General features: G+C 34.5%; 1 protein-coding gene across 1 annotated transcript in view; it reads right to left on the reverse strand.

Annotated features, from left to right (window-relative positions):
• The window catches only part of HTR2C (5-hydroxytryptamine receptor 2C), a 285,831-nt gene that overhangs the window by 249,799 nt on the left and 16,387 nt on the right, over positions 1 to 19,645 (reverse strand). The window contains exon 2 of the mRNA XM_032392744.1: positions 11,654 to 11,715. The gene's annotated coding sequence lies outside the window, so the exon portion shown is untranslated. The remainder of the gene's footprint in view (positions 1 to 11,653; positions 11,716 to 19,645) is intronic.

Raw genomic sequence — 19,645 nt, forward strand, 5'->3', positions numbered from 1 at the left:
AGGAGAGGGAGAAAAGATGCAGTTCAGTGTATCACCATCAATACAGGTTCTAGACTCTTCTATTAGTCAAATGTTTACAGCAAATTGTGTGAAAACTTCTGAATAATTTAGAGTAATAAACAGCATCCTTTTCCTGTGACGGGGTATTTTGATATGTTAATTGTAGTGTTTTGCTTTTTAAAAACTAGGTTACATTATTTTTCATTCTAATGCAAACTTAATGCACTACCTATTAATATGAAGAGTCAAACATAATGATCTTGGATTTATGTAATTTTCCCAAAAAATAAACTGAGAACTTTATGTTCTCTGGGGCATGATATCATAAAGCATAATGAAGGCGGAACTGCTGGAGTTGTATTCTGCCAACTCCTACCATCCAAACTGCCACTGACCTTCCCCTGAAGGCTTTAGAAAGCCTCACCATCCTTTCGTCTTCCTCTACTTCAGTGACTATCTATCATTTCTCACAGCTATAACTCTGCCATAGGGAATCTCAGTCAGTCAATTGTGGGAGGGAAATAAACAAATTATTTTTAAATGACAGAAGTCGATGTTGGATAGCAATAACACCAAAGAAAGTTATCTAGCAACAAGTCATGGATTATAATGTAGGGTGCATAGAAACTTGAAACAAATCCTATTTATTCCTTCTATTTTATTTGCTTTGGTGCCTCCCTTGGGAATCTAACATAGAAATCAATTCCCTAAGCTTATGAATATTAAGAAGTGATGAGCTTAATTCCACTTTTTCGAAAAGGTTGTCTTGATAAGAGATGGGACATTAAATAGAGGATCATTTTTAACGTTGTGACTTGGAAGAACTTTTATCACATCAGAGTCACAAACACTGGAAAACTACCCGAGCATGACATACCTCTGTAGCCACCTGGTGGTAGGGGATGCTTGTTACACGTGTAGTAACTGGAGAGCATGATACGAAAGCATCTGCGCGGAGATAAAGATGAGAGATCCAGCCCGTGTATCTGAGTACTTACAGGAATTTCTCTTTGGAAGAACAGTTATAAATATTATCAAAACCCCTTAATCAGCAGTTTCCTCTTACGATCTTCTCCATGTTGCTCTCACCTTATCCCATTACCGAGTATAACCCAATAAGGTCACAGGCCCCATCAGCTCTGCCTCATTCAAAGCTCATTGTTTTCCAAGCTTTTTGTGAAGCCCCTCCCCCTCAATACACATTCTCGAAGCGCCCTTCTTCCTGCCCTCTCTACATTCTGAATTCAACTGTCTTCAGTGTTGAGATGACAGGCCACTTCTTATACCTCATCACGACCCAAACTAATCACAATCTTTACCGTTTCTTCATCTATTTGTCCTTGGCCTTATTGCCTTCTTTCCCTGAGCTATCTTTTCAATGATAAGTTCTCAAGTAAATATTTTTTTTCCACCATAGAATCGCTCTTTGTAAATGTACTTTCTAGCTTGGCTTTTATTTAACAATTTAGAGAAGACACTGAAATATCAGTTTTCTCTAGGATACTCGAGTTACTTGGTCATCTTTTTCCCTTCTAGAATCAGAGGTTACTGTCAGCCAATAACATCAAGATCTGTTTGTAAACTGAAAATCTGGCTTATGCTTTAAAGGCAGGAAGAGTGCCAAACCTCATCACAATGCCTATTAAGTGAAGGAAAGCACCAAGGAGCAAACAATGTAAGGAAGGTGTGCTGCACTTAAATGTTAGCACATCAAGTACCAAAATCAATTGTAAATATTATTTTAAAAAAATAAAGTGTAATAAAGACTAATTCATTTGTATTTTTATATCCAGGGGAACATGATGTGCTTTGTTAAAATGAATTTGCAGAGATTAGTATATAGCCTATTTAAAGGAAGCTTCCTCTGCAGAAATCTAAAGATATAAAAATAATAAATAATAATGGAAATGAGTCATTAATTCACTCTTGTGTCCAACATTTATTGAAGACATTTATCGAGCACTTTTATGCTGTCAATAAACATTTCTTCCACTATGAAAAGACAACCTTTGAACTGGGGCACAAATGAATGAATTATACTATTTTAATAAGACTATAACTAATACACTTTGGGGACATATACAAATACCTAAGAAGTATCTGTTTAAGTCCTTAGTGATTTAAACTATAGGAAATAGTAGGTGGGACAGAAAAAAAAAAACCTTCAGAAACTTGGAAGTATGTGCTGAGTATTTCAGCCCTAAACTCAACCTCCTAATTACGGGCCCTTAAACTAAAATCATTTTTTAGTCAAACACCGTTTTCTGAAGAGAAACTGTCAACTTCATTACCCAGGGGCATGTTGTTAAATAATTGGAAGAATGAATATCTACCTTCTTATTTGGCCTTATTTAAAAATAGAAAGCATCCTTCAAGAGAAAATTTATGGGGTTTTGACATTTATTAAGTGACTTTTATATGCTAGAAACTTTAAGTGGGTTGTTTCATGTAATCACTTTGACATACTTGTATTATACTGACTTTCATGTTATGGCTGAGGTAAAAAAGGCTTAGAGGCGTTAAGTAAATAGCAATAACACTACTGACAATAATAGCAAGAAAACAACAGCTAATTACTGCTTAGCATCTGGTATGTGCTATATACTTCATATTACCAGATTTACACAATAGCTGTTTTTCTTAAGCAAGTCCCAAGAAGGCAGGGAACCTTGGATAACTCACTTAAGCCCCCTAGGACTCTTATGTGAAGTATGTGTAATAATAGCCACTTTTATTAAAATGTGAAAATTAAATGGAGTAATTTGTATAATTTTCAGCCCATTACCTGGCATTGAGTAGATGTTCAGTAAATGATAATTTATATTATAACTAAATATAACATCTCTCCTCACTTGATGAGAAACCTGGTCATAGGTCCTTTGAATGTTAAAAAAAAAAAATTAAAAGTTTGAGGCACCTGGGTGGCTCAGTCGTTTAAGCGACCGGCTCTTGATTTCCGCTCAGGTCATGATCTCAGGGTTGTGAGATCGAGCCCCGAGTCAGGCTCCGCACCAGGCGTGGAGCCTGCTTAAGATTCTATCTCTCTCCCTCTGCCTCTTCCCCCCTCCTTCTCTAAAAAAAGTTAAAATTTCCTATGTGTACATTTGTTATTCTTCCTAACTTCCATTAAGTTGCCTGTCCTGTCATGGTTAGTCAGTATTTAAAAGTTACCTAAAATTTTCTGACCAAAATTTTAGCTTTCCCTCTAGTGTGGAAAAGTAAAAACTCTCCCTCTGCTCTGCCTTCCATTTTTTCTACCCCCAGGTCATGACTGAGTCACAGCTACTGGTAGATGCATTCTCTATTTTGGAGGAAATCTAAATAAATAAATGGTAGTAAAATTTATCCATTTATTAGATTGTTATGAGAAAATTCCTAAAGTTCGTTGTAAGTTCCCAGCAAATCTTAATTCACTCCCAGCATTCCAATGAAGCACGACTCCAAAACAAGTGGACAAAGTCCTTTTGGCAGGGATGAGATGAGAAATGGAAAGAGAATTAGAGGAAGAGCTTTCTAGAGACTATTGGGATTGAGTTAATTTTGTACTTGATATTACATCTTTCATAATTCTCAACTCTGATGTTTTGTAATATCTTATCATCTCACTCCGCTGTCACTTCTAGAGAAATAATAGACACGTGCTCATTTCACCTCTCCACATGTAAGCCTACTCTCTGGCTCATCAGCAATGTCAGTCAGATGCCGAGGCTTTTGTAGAGACCATCCTTTTAATCTTTAATCCTCAGTTCTTAGCTTCCCTTTTTAGTCTGCGGTGTGCTTTGTAATAATGGACAAAAGGTTTGACTGCCCTGCCCCGCCTGGTTTTGTGATATTCATTTCACTTTTCCTCAATGAATTTGCAAGCCTTGATTATTTATATAAATGATTCCATAAAGCTTTCATATGAGAACAATCTGCTGTCACTTGCAGAGAGTCCTGACCTTTCAAATGTAGTTTTTTCAGATTTCCTCACTCATTTCTATTCTCTTTCTCCCTCTCGGCAGATCAGTCCTCTCTTAAAATTCCAAAATGTAGAACTTAACAGCATCCTCCACTTCTCAGTCTGCATGCTCACTTGACAGCACAACTCATTAAAATCTGAAGGCTTTTCTTTTTTTAAGATTTGTTTATTTATTTTAGAGGGAGTGAGGGGCAGACAGAGGAAGAGGGAGAGAACCTTTAGCAGACTCTGCTCTGAGCATGGAGCCTGACGCAGGACTTAATCCCCGGACCCTGAGACTATGACCTGAGCCGAAATCAAGAGTTGGACGCTTACTTGACTGAGCCACCCATGAGCCCCAAAATCTGAAACCATTTAAATATGCATACAAGGAATCCCCATTTCCTTTGAGCCTTCTCAGTCCAGAAGGGCTTGTTCTCCTGCCCCACTCTTATGTTCTCAGTTTAGAGAACGCTAATGCTGTTGCTTGTCTATCTCTCTGTCTTTCACTACTTCCCGCTTCTCTCTTAAGAAAAGCCTTGTGTCTTGAAGTCTTAGCTCAACTGCGATCTTCTCTACAAAGTCTATCCCACCACACACGTCCAGCCTCTGGCAAATTCATCTACTGGCACTTCATACTCTAGTGGGGTGGTTGGCAAACTATAGACTGTTTTTGTATGGCCCACGAGCTAAGAATGGCATTTACATTTTTATATGGTTGTAAAAAAAATAAAAAGATGAATAATATATCATACTATGTGAAAACTGTATGAAATTTGAATTTCAGTGTTCATAAAGTTTTACTGGAACCCAGCCACATCCAGTCATTTACATGTTGCCTATGGCCAACTTCATGGTACAACAGCAAAGCTAAGCAGTTGCAAGAGACTATATGGAACACAGTATCAAAAATATTTACTCTTTGGCCCTTTATGGAAAAAGTTTGTTGACCCCTGCTCTATTACCTTGCTACTCCAAGTATAATTCATGGACCAACAACATTGTCATCTGGGAGCTTGTTAGAAACATAAACTCTCCGGCTCCTTTCCAGACCTACTGAATCAGAATCTGCAGCTTCACAGGATTCCCAGATGATTCCATCCACAACAAGGTTTGAGAATCATTGCTCTAACACTCATCATGCTGTCTTAAACTTGTTGGTGTATATTTTAACAGATGAAAAAATGGAAACAGATGTATGTAATTTAAGACAAATTTGGGTCACTGCAAAATAGCGAAGTGCAATTTAGAGGAATAAAAATAAAATCAATATGAAATTAAGGCAGAAATAAGAAAGCTTAGTTAGCCAGGAGGAAATATAAACTCAGGATCATATCACTCATCAACGTGTTCATTTAGTAACAACACATTTCAGTTATATTCATCTATTCAATGATGTATTTATGCTATAGTCAATATATATATTCCATTTTTAGTGTGAAATATAAGTCCCATTAGCAATAATTCTTAATACTTTATAGGTTATGCAGAATTCATTTATCACGAATTTGAATTTGCTTATTTAATAATGTATAGCAGTGATATGATTTGGTTATCTGATGTCTTAAAATGTGACTATGAAACTCTTGGTGAATGATACAGGGCAAGAAAAACCTATTCAAAACCCCTGTTGGACTGATCAACAATGCAAATGGGGTATTAGGCCTTTATGTGTCAATTTCTTGTACAGCTAATATCACATTTAAAGTCATGGTGATACTTTTATTGCCATCACAGTTAGTTGATAGCTCACATTGGCAACCCTATGTTAAGGTCTTAGTAACTGAGGCCTCTAATTTTTCACCAGTGAGTTTTTGATAGATAATACCTATTTGTTCTTTCAATTATTCAGTCAATGAATATTTACTGAATTGTACGATAGGTACTGTGCTAGGTGCTAAAAATACAATATTCAGCAAAAGCAAATACTGTCCCTGATCTCATGAAGTTCACATCTAGTGGAGGAGATAGCAATATCTAATCGCAAACATAATGTATAATTATAAACTGCAATAAGTGCTATGATGGAAAGCTATACAATGTTGTCTATGAAGGTATATAACATAGGAAGCTGACCTAACATGAGGGGTAAGGTGGGGACGAAGGCTTCCCTGTTCTCAGAAGAAATATCTTTTAGGCTGGGCTTTAAAGGCTTAATAGGAGTTAACTGGTGGGGAATGTGAGTGTTAGGAAAGGTGGGAAATGCAAGGAAGTATTCACAACAGAAGCGAGAGCATGATGTGTTCAAGCAACTGGAAGTAGACATTTGTAGCTGAAGCATTCATGAGGGAGGTGAGGGGACATGGCAAAATATGGTACAGAAGAGGTGGACTGGGGCCAGATTAGGTTCTCTTATGAACCATAATAAAGATTTTGGTATTTATTCTAAGAGCAATAAGACTTGGGACAATGGGATTTGGGAGTGCAAATGTGTAATTGGGACAATTATTTAGAAGGCTGTTCCAGTACTCAGACAAGAGGTGATAGAAAGCCAAACCGGTACAAGGATGCTAGAAATGGAGCGAAGATATTCATAAGCTAAAGTTGACAGGAGTTAATGATGAAATTGGTTATGGGGCATAACGGATAGGAAGATGTTCAAGGATGACTGACAGTTTCTTGCCTAATCCAACCATCTAAATGACAAGGTCATTGCCAGTGATGCTAAGAAACTTGCCACACATGAGAGTATATTCTCATATAATCAAAACCCTATGAAGTCAATGAGAATGCTCAATGGCATGGCAATTACTTATGTAGAGATTTTAACTGATATATATTTTTAGAAAACATACCACGAATATGTGTTCTGATTTTCATATTTTGTTAGTATCTTTTTATTAGTTTAGTATTAGCTTACTAGTATCTCCAAAGATACAAATAAAGATACTTAGTTTTGAGAAAGCTAAATGAACAACGGTACCTAGATGTACAAAGAGAGAATATTTCACAAAGCGATTGTTAGCAAGCTCACATATACCATGTATTACTTGCCTGGGTCATGTGTTTAATTTTGGTGGGGGAAAAAGAATTTTCAAATAAGAGTAAAATGTGATAGAAACAATGCAAATATGCAAATATTCATTTCATAAAACACGTAAAAAATTTGTATCATTAAAATATCTGCACTTTATTTGAAAGATATGTGTCATTTCTAAAATGAGGGCCATATGCACTAAAGTTAAGACTAACAAATATTTTAGAAGCGTGAAATAAAAAAAATCAACATTGTTTATGTCATAAACTCCTTGATAATGATAGCTTCTAATACAACATGTATTAACTTACTTGTTGTAGTTGCTTAAGTTACTCCCATATTTTATATTTCAGGAGATATGAGTATTTTCGAAATGTATAATTTAAAAGTGCAAGCATATTTTTGAAAGGCGTATGTTCAAAAACAGAAAACACACATAGAAAAAATTATTTTACTACCGTGATCTAGTATGAATGGACATGTAACTCTACTTTGAAACTGCTTGCCTAGTTACCTTTCCAAAATAAAATGAACTTTCACTTATTTTGAAAAGCTGAAATATTTTAGAATGTGGACATTCTCACCTATGTTGCCAACCTTGTTGATTTTGGTGCAGGCTCATCAGGGTGAAAAATATGTATGGTATATAGTTTTCAAATTATCAATTCGCTCAATTGGATTATTAAAATCAATAAATATTTAAGTACTTAATTAATGCCATGTTTTTGAGTTCAATTGATTATTATAAAGGACTACTTAAATTTTTAAAATATATTTAAAAATTTTTTTAATTTAAATTCAATTTAGTTAATGTATAGTGTATTATTAGTTTCAGGGGTAGAATTTAGTGATTCATCAGTTGCACATAACAGTTGCTCATTACATCAAGGGCCCTCCTTAATGTCCATCACCCAATTACCCCTTCACCCCCCCACCTCCCCTCCAGCAACCCACAGTTTGTTTCCTAGAGTTAAGAGTCTCTTACAGGGGGTGCCTGGGTGGCTCAGTCGGTTAAGCATCTGCCTTTGGCTCAGCTCATGATCCTGGGGCCCTGGGATCCAGCCCCAAGTCAGGCTCCCCACTCAGCAGGGAGTCTGCTTCTCCTTCTCCCTCTGCCCCTCTTCCCACTCATGCTCACTGGCTCTCTCTTTCACATAAATAAATAATTTAAAGAAAGAGTCTCATGGTTTGCCTTCCTCTCTGTTTTCATCTTATTTTATTTTTCCTTCCCTTTCCCTATGTTCATCTGTTTTGTTTCTTAAATTCCACATTTGAGTGAAATCATATGGCATTTGTCTTTCTCTGACTAACGTATTTTACTTAGCGTAATACTCTCTAGTTCTATCCACGTCATTGCAAATGGCAAGATTTTATTCTTTTTGATGGCTGAGTAATATTCCTATATATATATATTTTCCTATACATACACACACACATCGCACACATCTTAATTTTTAGAATAGTAATACAAGTAATACAAGTAAATACAAGTAAAAATTTTTAGAATAGTAATACAAGTAATACAAGCAAATACAAGTAAAAATTGTGAGGAATGTGGAATCATCTTATAAAGGCTTTGGTTTTCCTATGCTTTATATATATATATATATATATATATATATACACGTATTCATTTACTAAAAAAGTGCCTGATTATCTTCCCAAGAAACTGTTATTTTATCATTGCTAGTACAATAGTTATTATTGAACTAATTATTGAATATATCATTAAATACATATTATGTGCAAGACACCATGTTGGTTCCTGTAGGTGATATAAAAGGCATATTCTCTGCAGGTAACACACATTTTAATACTCAATTCTGTACCTCTTTCATGAGTTTTGATTATGTATTATTTACTTTAACCAGATGAAGAGTTAAAGGGCAATAAAATGTATTTCATTATTTTATCAAATCCAAGAAATAAAATATCTGTGAATAAAACGAAAGCTACAATACACTGCAAAGTGAAATAATGACATTGTTTATCCACGTAGGTAATATTTGATTTTTGTTATAGTCTATGTTTTCATTAAAGTAATTCGGTAACCTAAAGAACTTTATAATAATAGTTATATATCAGAGAACTCACATTGAAAAAAAAAAAAACTTCTGTTAAGTGAACTTGCATTTATTTGTAGCAACACAAAGTCACATAATTAAAAGTTTAAAAGATAAAGTTCTCAAATTGTTAATAAAGGTGTCAAAAAAGTAACAAATATAAATCCTGTCATGACATTGTAGAACCAACATATGTACATTATTTCTTCATTTACATGAGCCCTTTAGCTGTGAAGAGGCTTTAAATGCTGATATGGTTTTACAGAAAAAAAGATAATATTTACCTTTAATACTTACTAATATTACTAACCTTATCCAGCTCAGGAGGAGCACAGTTGTCCAACTGATCATTTTTCACAGGAGACATTGAATACATTACCTAAATTATTACCTTAATGGTGATATATATTATATATCACGGTAGCAGAGGTAGCATTTAAGGAGGGCTTTAGGGAAGGTGTTACTAAGTTTGAATGATAGCTGGAGATAAATCAGCTCAACTGACTTTTATTTTTAAAGATCAATTGAATCATATATAGCTTAAAATAGTCACAGAAATCACCAGGGACCCACATTTCAAAAACTCAAAGAATGTGAGGTTGTGGATGTATACACATTATCATAAAACGCTTAGTACTCTTTTATGTACAGTGAGAATGAACATATTTAGTAACATTAACAAAATTATTTATGATAAATCACCAGACTCTAACTTTTTATACTAAGTATAATGAAGTATGTTGCACATCCATTTTTATGTCACCAACATGCCCTGATGAAGTCAGCCTTTTGGAGAAGTGAAGTAGGCAACAAGCTTACATACCTGCATGATGAGATTTGGGGCATGTTTTCTCTTTTGGCCAATCAAGGATTTCAATTGTTGGAGTCACATTTTCAATGTTAAAATGGGCCTCTCTCTGGATGGAGTAGTACTTGTAGATATTGCCAGCTTTGGATGAATTTGTGTATCAAATCTTTTCCAATTAACAGCTGGATAAGACCAAGGTGTCAACAGGCCCGTGTACCAAGGGGTGCAGGGGCCTTGCGGAATAACAGGGGGTACTCATTATGGAGACAATATGGTAAGGACAGAAGAGCGCTGAAAGGGAGATACTAAAAATGCAATTGGCTTACGTCACATTCTTCTAAGGCTGACCTTGGTCTTTAGTACCTTGTAGGGCCGTTGCTACCTTATGATGCCATTGATATATATGAGGTGGCCTTTGTGTGAGTGAGCACAATTTGAAGCTTGAGAGTGTAAACTTACCTGCGTGTCCACCTTAACCTATTTCACCAGCGCAGTGAAAATACCTGTGGGAAAACTTGGATCTTCACAAAAGTATAATGAGTGACTTCCTGCGCACTCTCAGGACAGCTGCTGGGGCTCTCTAAGATTTTACATTTTACGCTTTTTGAATTTCATGTTTCCTTTATGGAAAGTTGCCTATAGCATCAAGAATTTTTTTTAATATATATTAAACAAAGGAAGCATAATCTTTGTCATCATCTTAAATGGTGAGTCATCAAATTACAAAACAGAACAATTTGATGCTGACCATTCTGACTATAATACATTTTAATGCAGCCATTTTGATGCAACTGTCTTGATGTACAATCCCTGTTTTCTTCTTTTATTTTTTGATCAGTAATAATATGTTCAGCAGACATTCCCAATCCTATTCCATCCTTTACCTCTCTCCAATTTGGATAGACTTCCACTTTATTTTGTATTATTTAACTTTTATGTAATGAGTATATATTAATTTTATACTAAAAGAGTGTTAAAATTTCATTGTAAAAGTAAGATAACCTCTATGATCATTATCCGTTCTTCCTCCAACACTATCATTCTAAAAACATTTTGTGGAGTTAAATACATGTTTATGACTTCGGGAACAATCAGAAATTTAATTGAGAATTCCCTGTGCAGTCTGGAGCTTAAAATAAGGGATCTAATTTTGACCTATTTTGCCTAACTTGTAGTAACATGCTTAAGAAACCTATAATATGCAGAGTGGTCCATTCTCTAGGTCAGTGTTTTTTGACATTTATAACAGGGAGCCCGATGTGGGATTCGATCTCAGGACCCTGGGATGGTCACCTGAGCCGAAGGCAGCCGCTTAACTGGCTGAGCCACCCAGGTGCCCTTGATACCGCCTTTTGAGAAACAAAGTTCTCAGTCTCCCCTCCTACTCCTCCTGAGATTTTTAGATCTATCCATCAAGAATATTTTTATGGACTTCGCTTTCAAAAATTTGTGATAGGAAAACAATAGCTGGATTTTCTATGGCCTAATCTCAGATATGAGTTTGTTTCTGAAAGAGAAAACTTCAAATTCATATTTTGTCTTCATTAGTCTAATTGTTCTTATTTATGCCATCTTATTGATATTTCTTTAGTATAAAGTCAGGGTGGCGATTAAACACTTCGGCAAAGGTGTCTGCTTACCACATTATTTGGTAATAAAATAGGCTGAGTTTTTCTTAGGTTGCATTAAAATGTTGTGTACCAATTAAATAATTTTCTTTTTCAGATATGCTAAGTCATTAATGGAAATTTTTTACTAGTTCAGAAATAAGTCTACATTACCAAAATAATAAGAATCCCCTAACTATAATGGTTGAATATTACTGCAAAATGAGAGTCCCATAGCATGTTTATGGATATACTTACAATTATTTTTGAAGGACGGTGAAGGTTGGCCTATAGATGCTCATGGATATTGGATGATATCCCTGAAAACAAACATTTAGAAAAATGCAATGAGAACTCTATAAGTAAAGTGCTATTTAGAATAACTATTTATACTATTCATGTATAAAGCATAGCTGAAAAGTAATGAGGCTGATATCTATAAGCACCAGAAGACAGTTTCATTTATATAAAATTAATGTAAAAAAACCCAAACATTAGTACAGCAGCTCAAAAAGAAAATTAAATATCAGTTAAGTATTATAAATGAACCAGCAAAATCATAATTCAAATATTAAGTTAAAACATTATTTCACATAAAATCATTACAGACCAGGATTAGTTAAATGATACTAGAAGTTGGAAGGAGAAGTTTGAAAAAATCACCATTTCAGTATCAATTATTTTAAAAGTATCAATTGACAGCATTTATTTTGAGATTCGAAAACAAAATTAATACAAATATTAGCCAGCTACATTTGTAGGACAAAGAAATTTGCTGTAACAAAGTTAATATTTAACATGTTTTAAACATAAGAAGTTCCCTAAAACACATAAAACATGACCAAAAAGTTTTAAATACACAGATTTTCTTAAAATATAAATCTGTGGGAACCCACTCAGAACCCCAGAGTTGGTATAAAGCTTATTTTAAGTTGAAGACATCTTGAGATTCAACATATGCAGAAAAAAACCTCCTCTGACTAAAAGAGGAGGCTTTTTGACTAAAAGCTGCAATTTCTTGGGAATGAGGCTACCAGAAATGCCCTCTCCATGGAACTGTATGGCTCTGGAGGAGATGGAAAGACCACTCGTACCTGTACTTGTATAGACAAACACTATCACAAGCTTATCTCTTGTCTGTTCTCTTAAAAATCCATTTGTCTTTCCTAAAGAAACGTATTTGTTTATCCCAGAGAAGTTGTTCCTCACTCCTCCCTTATCCCCACGAAGTTAGGTATGTAAGTCTTTAACTTTACCATTAAACAGCCAGCTACTTTTTTTTGTTGGCCTCATATGTATATGAAATAAAACTTTTCCTCCTGTTAATCTTTTGCTTGTCAGTTTAATTTGCAGTTCTCGGTAACAGAGTCCAACAGGGTAGAGGAAAAATTTTTCCTCCCCTACAAAACTAATTCTTCCATTGGTTCAAGTAAATAAAATCAGATAATGTAAAGACCACTAGAGTTATAAGAAATACATAAGAAATGTTAATTATCATATTATTTGAAGACATTAAAATATTTTTAGCTCACAAATTTATCAATATAAGTCAATATATCTGATGCATAGTATAAAATACTTATGCAATAAATTTTAAAGCCACAATTTAAATAATTTAATGTCACTACCCTTTTAATCATTCAAGAGACAACAGACTATAACAGCAAATTGGTTTTTTTTTTCATTCCTTAATGAAAGAGCAAATAAAGAGTAAATAAAAGTAAGGGAAGAGTAGTTCTGACTTCAAATTAGTGAAAAATAACATGGGTAAAAGCTGTTATATTAATCTAAATGTCAGAAAACACACTTAATATTATAAATTTGCACTCGCATTTTCTTGTCTCTCTTACAGCTCTAAATAATACAAAGATTTATGAAATAAATATGTGAGAACACATGATCACATTAAACTTCTATTTTCACCAAATGATAGGGGATCTATAGTAAATAAAAAGAATTTCTTCATGAAAAAGGATATAAAACTGGTTCTACCTAGTATATTTCAAGAAGCAGAGGTACAAAGTTAATAATCTTTGAGCAATGATGAGATTCCACGCTTGCTGAAGAAGCTGGTGGCCAAGTTATTAGTCTGTACAATAAAAATTAAACAAAGAAATGCAGGAAAGCATGAAATCATTTCAGTACACAGTAATGAGCTATCCTACCTGCTTAATACTGTAGCTCAGTACATAGTACTGTTCTACCTGCTTAATACTTAATATCGTAGCTCCCACTTAACAGAAGTACCCTTGCAAGGAATAAAACATTTGTGGTCAGAGAACTGCTGCCAAAGGAATTACAGCCCCCTAGTGGTTAACTGTGACAATTGCAGTCAGAACATTGAGCTATGACTGTGATTGTGCCATTTATTTATGAAGGATTTATTTATTGCAGGTTTCCACACCCCCTTGGGGGGAGGATTGAGATATAATGAAGCATTTCTGTTCCTTCATAAAAAAACAATCAATCTTATAGTTTAAAAAATTACATCTAGGGGTGCCTGGGTGGCTCAGTGGTTAAGCGTCTGCCTTCGGCTCAGGTCACGATCCCAGGGTCCTGGGATCGAGCCCCTCATCGGGCTCCCTGCTCGGCGGGAAGCCTGCTTCTCCCTCTCCCACTCCCCCTGCTTGTGTTCCTGCTCTAGCTATCTCTCTCTGTCAAATAAATAAATAAATAAATAAATCTAAAAAAATAAAAATAAAAAATTACTTCTGGATCTATCAACTGAAAATATATTTTCTGGTGTTTCCAACATTTTTGCATACATTTCTAAAATTTTAATTAATTTTGAAGAAATCTGGAATACCCTCGGCAAAATTAAAACTTTTTTTCAATTTCTCTCTCTCTCTTTAGCCCCACTTGCTTTGCCTCTGCCCCACAACCATGGCATTTTTATAATAATTTTTTGCATCTACCATACATTCTCAGTCTTTTTCTTTCAGTCATTTATATCATAAATCTGAGGTATATTTTATTATCAACATTCTGTCATTTCCAGTTTCTATCCGTCTTGCTGAACTGTTATCTTTAAAATTCCCCCATGACTGATAGATTTTTCTGCTTTGTAGGCTAGTGACTCTAGATAGAAAAGAAAGATGGCCACAACCTAGCTCTATGTATTAATCCAAACACTATGTAATTCTCTCCTACAAAAATAGTGCATACACTGTCTTTCAATTTCACACATGCAGTCCTATTACTTCTGGTGCTATTTATAACTGATTTATAAAGTGACATTAAGGGCAATTTTGTGGATGTTCAAGACAGATTTTATCTTACCTTTCCTACAAAAATTATTGTTATTTTGCTTTCAGCCTACCCTGAGAAAGAATATTATAAAACAGTAGTTTCAATTCAAAATCGTGTTTTAAAAGTCATAAGAATCCTGTGAAGATTTAATGGATAAGTTTGCTGCTTTATTTCTCCTCAGTTGAAATTACAGGGAAAAAGCAGGCATTTAAAGTAGAAGGTCTATCAAAGAAATGCCTATCTTATGGTGGCTAAGAGTCATCATTAAAATGCCAGTACTCAATCCTGAGTAGAAGGAATACATTACAAAAGAGCTTAATTTACTTCTTCGGAAAGGCATGGATATTTCATATTTAAAAAGAAGGAGGTCATCTTTCATTCAAATATGATCACATTCAAACACAATGGTCACCCTTTACTGACTACTTTGACTTTTAAAAAATCTACTGTAATGAAGTATGACTTACATATAATAAAATGTACGTTTTAAATATAGTTCGCCCAGTTTTGATGAAGATAATACACACCTGTGCAGTCCCACGCCAATGAAGATATAGAATGTTTCTGTCCTCCTCTTCCTTGTAGTCACCCCCCACCAACTCAAAGCAACCATTTTCTTACTTCTATCACTTTAGATTATTTTAGCCAGTTCTAGAAGTTCATACAAATGAAATCATAAGGTATGTTCTTCTCCTTTTGTATGTCTTCGACCCTTTGTTCAAAACATTTTTTCTGTCTTTTACTGAGTCTATTAGCAGACTATTTAAAGCACACATATCTCCTTGCCTTATCCGTTGATTTATTCATTTAAATTTTCTTAACTTTCTCTTCAAGTTCATCGAACTTTCTAATACCACAATCTTTGTCTAATGTTTAAACTTACTGTGCTGTGTCAAAGAGAGCAATGGAGTGGGCTATTTGTGACACTCAGAACAGTGAATCACAAGTCCAGCAAATCATGGCAAAACAAAGGAGCAATTGCAAAAGACAAAATCACTGGAGAAGCTTTCAAACACAAAATAGTGCATTGTCGATTACATCCTCATATTTAGTACAATGCAAATAACAAAAACAATTATTTTGTATTGTGTATAAAGCTTATATGTTTCAGAAGAAGAAGATTAAAACGTGCATTTGGGGATGTAAATAGGACCTATTGATATATGTTATTAGATATTATGAGATTGATTGCTTTAAATGGGAAGCATATTAAATAATATCATATTTTGGGTAGAAGGCCCCAGTTTTTATCTTCAGGTTTCATGTACTTAAAATTGTTTTTTGATGTTGGCAGCTAAAACGGATACCCATTGAGAGTTGCTACTAATGTGTTAGTCTACACCACTGTAAAAGAAAAATGCAAAGCCCATCAGAATGAAAGGCAATTTTCTTCCTAAAAATCCTCTGAATAGGTGTAATTTTAGGGAAGTGTGTTCCATATTAGAGATTTAGGGAAAAAAAACAGATGGCAAGCTTGAATCAATTGCTTCTTATGACATTCAACAGCAAATAGCACACACCTAAAAGTTTTCTGATGTAAATGCCTCCTTTCTGGAAAGGATAGTCAAGTTTGGCAAGTGTTGATTGGATAGAATGGGAAAAATGAAAGAGATGGACTGGAAATAGAACTTTCCAGAGTTTGAAACTAAGGTTTCTGAAATCAACTGATTTTGAACAGGAGTACTTTGAGGATGCGTTCCTTTTTATTGATTTTGTGGTACTAAAATAAAAATTGAGTAACAAAAATATAGATGATAGAAACTCAGATACAAAATTTTATTACTGTCAGAAGTGTAAACAGAAATTAAGGATTTACCCAGATTAATCAAAACCGTATTACCTGAATCTACCTAATCTCATTTTCTTTGCCAACTCTTCTTAGTGTGAAACAACCTCTCTGGTATTCCCAGCAAGTACATCTGTCAAAAGTCTGCAGGTTCCAGAATAAGCAAATCTATAGAGACAGGAAGGATTTCTGGCTGGCTAGAGCTGGGGTGGGTCTGGGTGGGGGTGGAAGGTAAGGTAGTCAGGAGGGACGTGTACACAGGGTTTCTTTTGAGGATTATGAAAACATTCTAAATTGTGGCAGTGGTTATAGGGCTCTGTGAGTATACTAGAAACCATTGAATTGTATACTTTAACATGGATGATAAAACTGGTAAGAAAAGATTTGGGGTTGAATCCATGACCTCCAATGAAAAATCGGATCTTAAAATAACTTTGAAAGGTTGATTGTTCTCTTAAAAATATATTGGGAAATACATTAATTTCACATAATAATCATGTGATACATCTAACATTTATACATCTAAGAATCATATTTTAAATAAAAAAATAATAACGCTAATACCTACAGCTCTGCATGTGTAAACAAAATGTGTCAACATTTTGTAGTGATGTGGAAGCTGGGAGGGGGGGAACGTTAAAACAACCCTGAACTAGACAAACATAGTAAGACAACTAAAGCACAATGAAATCTTTTTTAATTGAATAAGATAGACTCAAAGGTCAATTTTTATCTGGCCTCTATCTCGCATCAGCAAATATTCAGTGTTTATGTATAATCAGAATAATGCAAACTTTTCTACTTGAGATGACTCTTTTTAAATCATTGATCTTAACACCAAACCATATATTCCAGTGACTTCTCTGGTGGGGAAAGTGCCAAGTCTCTAAGCATCCAATAAATAACCAAATAGAAGAAACTCTATACTTTATATGGGCAAAAATTGTGTTTGAAACTTCATTTTAGCTCCTCCATTCACAGTTGATACTCATTACATGTTATTTGGTGGGGGTTCTGTACCTTGTCATGCAAGCTCATAGCTTCCTCTCAGCCCTCTTTTTGTTTAAATTATACTGGCATGTATACAACTGGTGATTTTCATTAATTTTTTTTAAAGCAAACAAAGTCAGAATTCCGTTAAAAACTAGTGACAGATTCTAAATACTCTATAGGCTTTTGCTCGGAATAGCATTTGGAAACTGGTTCTTAAAATATTCTTAGATTGCAGGTGGATTTGTTTGGTATGTTTTATTTTTATTAGAAAACCAGTTAGTCACAATATTTATGCAACTGGAAGTGACAAGCTTCACCATAAAAATCACAGGAAAAACTCAATACAAAACATATTAACAAAATACCAAAAGAAAACATTTTAAAGTTATAGACAGGCATAAAATGGGAGCTTTAAACTTTGACAGTAGGCTTTGCCTTTAAAATGCAATGCCATGTTTAAATTTGAGTTTGTCGAATTATGAGAATATATAACCATTATAGATGAAATTAGATGAAAAGAGAACCATTTATTATGATATAAGAACAGGATGGAATTTCATGGAATCTGTACTCAAACGTTTCCTGTGTTATTATGACTGCCTTTTTTTCCTACTAAATGTGATCTGGGGGAACTTAAGGTAAATCTGTCTGGTCTTTTTTTTTTATTGTTTATGGAGAGTTTATCACGAGCTAGCTTCCATGTATACATTATACATTACATCCTTAGAACAATCTTGCAAGGCACAAATTATCCTCATAAATGAGAATGCTCAGACCCTAAAACCTATGTAAACTGCTCTTCAAACTATTCTCCAAACTAAGCTTAGAACATTTACTTACTGTCTGGTAAAGAGTATATGGATAACAATATTAACTAATATTGACCAAATATAATAATACTCCTCATCTGATCTTAAACCCCATCTTCAAAAGCTTTATTTTTTTTTTTACCTTTACATACTCCAAATGCTCTTAAGAGACCTCTAATTAAATAATCTGTGTTAGGTTTTTGTTTTTTAATATTATGATTCATTTCTACCATTTTCCTATTTTGTTGCCAGTTACTATTATTAGATAACATTTTGCACACTTTTTCCATCTTTATTCCTATTAGTAAATAATGATTCCCTCACCTTTAAAAATAAACTGAAATCTTTGAAAACACACACATTCTTGATTTGTAGAAGTTGGCATATGACTTGTACCTCCTGATTGTTTTCCATTTATTTAGTTCTTTGCGAATATTGCCAGTGACTAAGTAAATGTTACACTGAGGGTATATTTTGGGCATGAGCACTTGGCATATTTTTAAGACTTAAGGCTGTTAATCAATGTGCCATGAAAAAAGTATACCCCTCTAGTGAGACAGACTTGGGCTTGATTCCTGGCTCCACCTCGCATTAGTTATGTGTTTGGGCACATGGCTTAAATTCTTTGTGTCTCCGTTTCCTATTTATTAGGGCTATTGTGAAAATTACACGAGGGAATATATGTACTTTGTCAAAAGTGCTGACTAGGATGGGGGGTGGGGTCTCAATATTTGTTAATTCCTTTCCCTTCTTCTTCCTTTTTTACCAGAGGTACCCACGATTTCTTTCCTGAACCACATCCTGCCTCAGAGATTATGCTCTGTATTTCCTAGAAGGAATGGTAAATATAAGTAACAATTTCAGTAGCGTTGTAGTTTAAAATTTCTGACAAAAGGTTGAATCAATAGAAAATTGAAACCACTCAACAAAACCTACATTGCAGATTTTTTTGGGCTATGCATTTTCCTTCTGGTTACTGTTTCTGCCAGGGCACAATCCAAATGAAAGTTAATTGTTTAAAATTTGCTTACGAGTTATTGGAATGTTTCAATTTGGTTTCAAATCAATCCACTATATGCAAGGCATACATGTAAGTGAATAATGGAAGAAGAATCACAGAAGTAAACAGACTTCATTCTATAAAATGTACTTTATTTTTTTTTACCTTTTAGATCATACCATTGAACTCATTTGATTGTTCGTGTTATGATCACATCTTTCCCATACTCTGTAATTCACAGATTCATTGTCCTTAAAACCACATAAAGGTCACCGGTTTGTTTCCTTATAAAAATGACATAATGGATTAAAGCTGGAATTCTGTAGCTGGTGACTCATGCCTGCATTTGTGCAAGAGATGTAATTTATAGAAAGGAATCATCCAGCCTTGAGCTGTTTCAGACTTCAGTTGCT

This window comes from Phoca vitulina, unplaced genomic scaffold (genome assembly GCF_004348235.1).
Source record: "Phoca vitulina isolate PV1807 unplaced genomic scaffold, GSC_HSeal_1.0 scaffold69, whole genome shotgun sequence".
NCBI classification, from domain to species: Eukaryota; Metazoa; Chordata; class Mammalia; order Carnivora; family Phocidae; genus Phoca; species Phoca vitulina.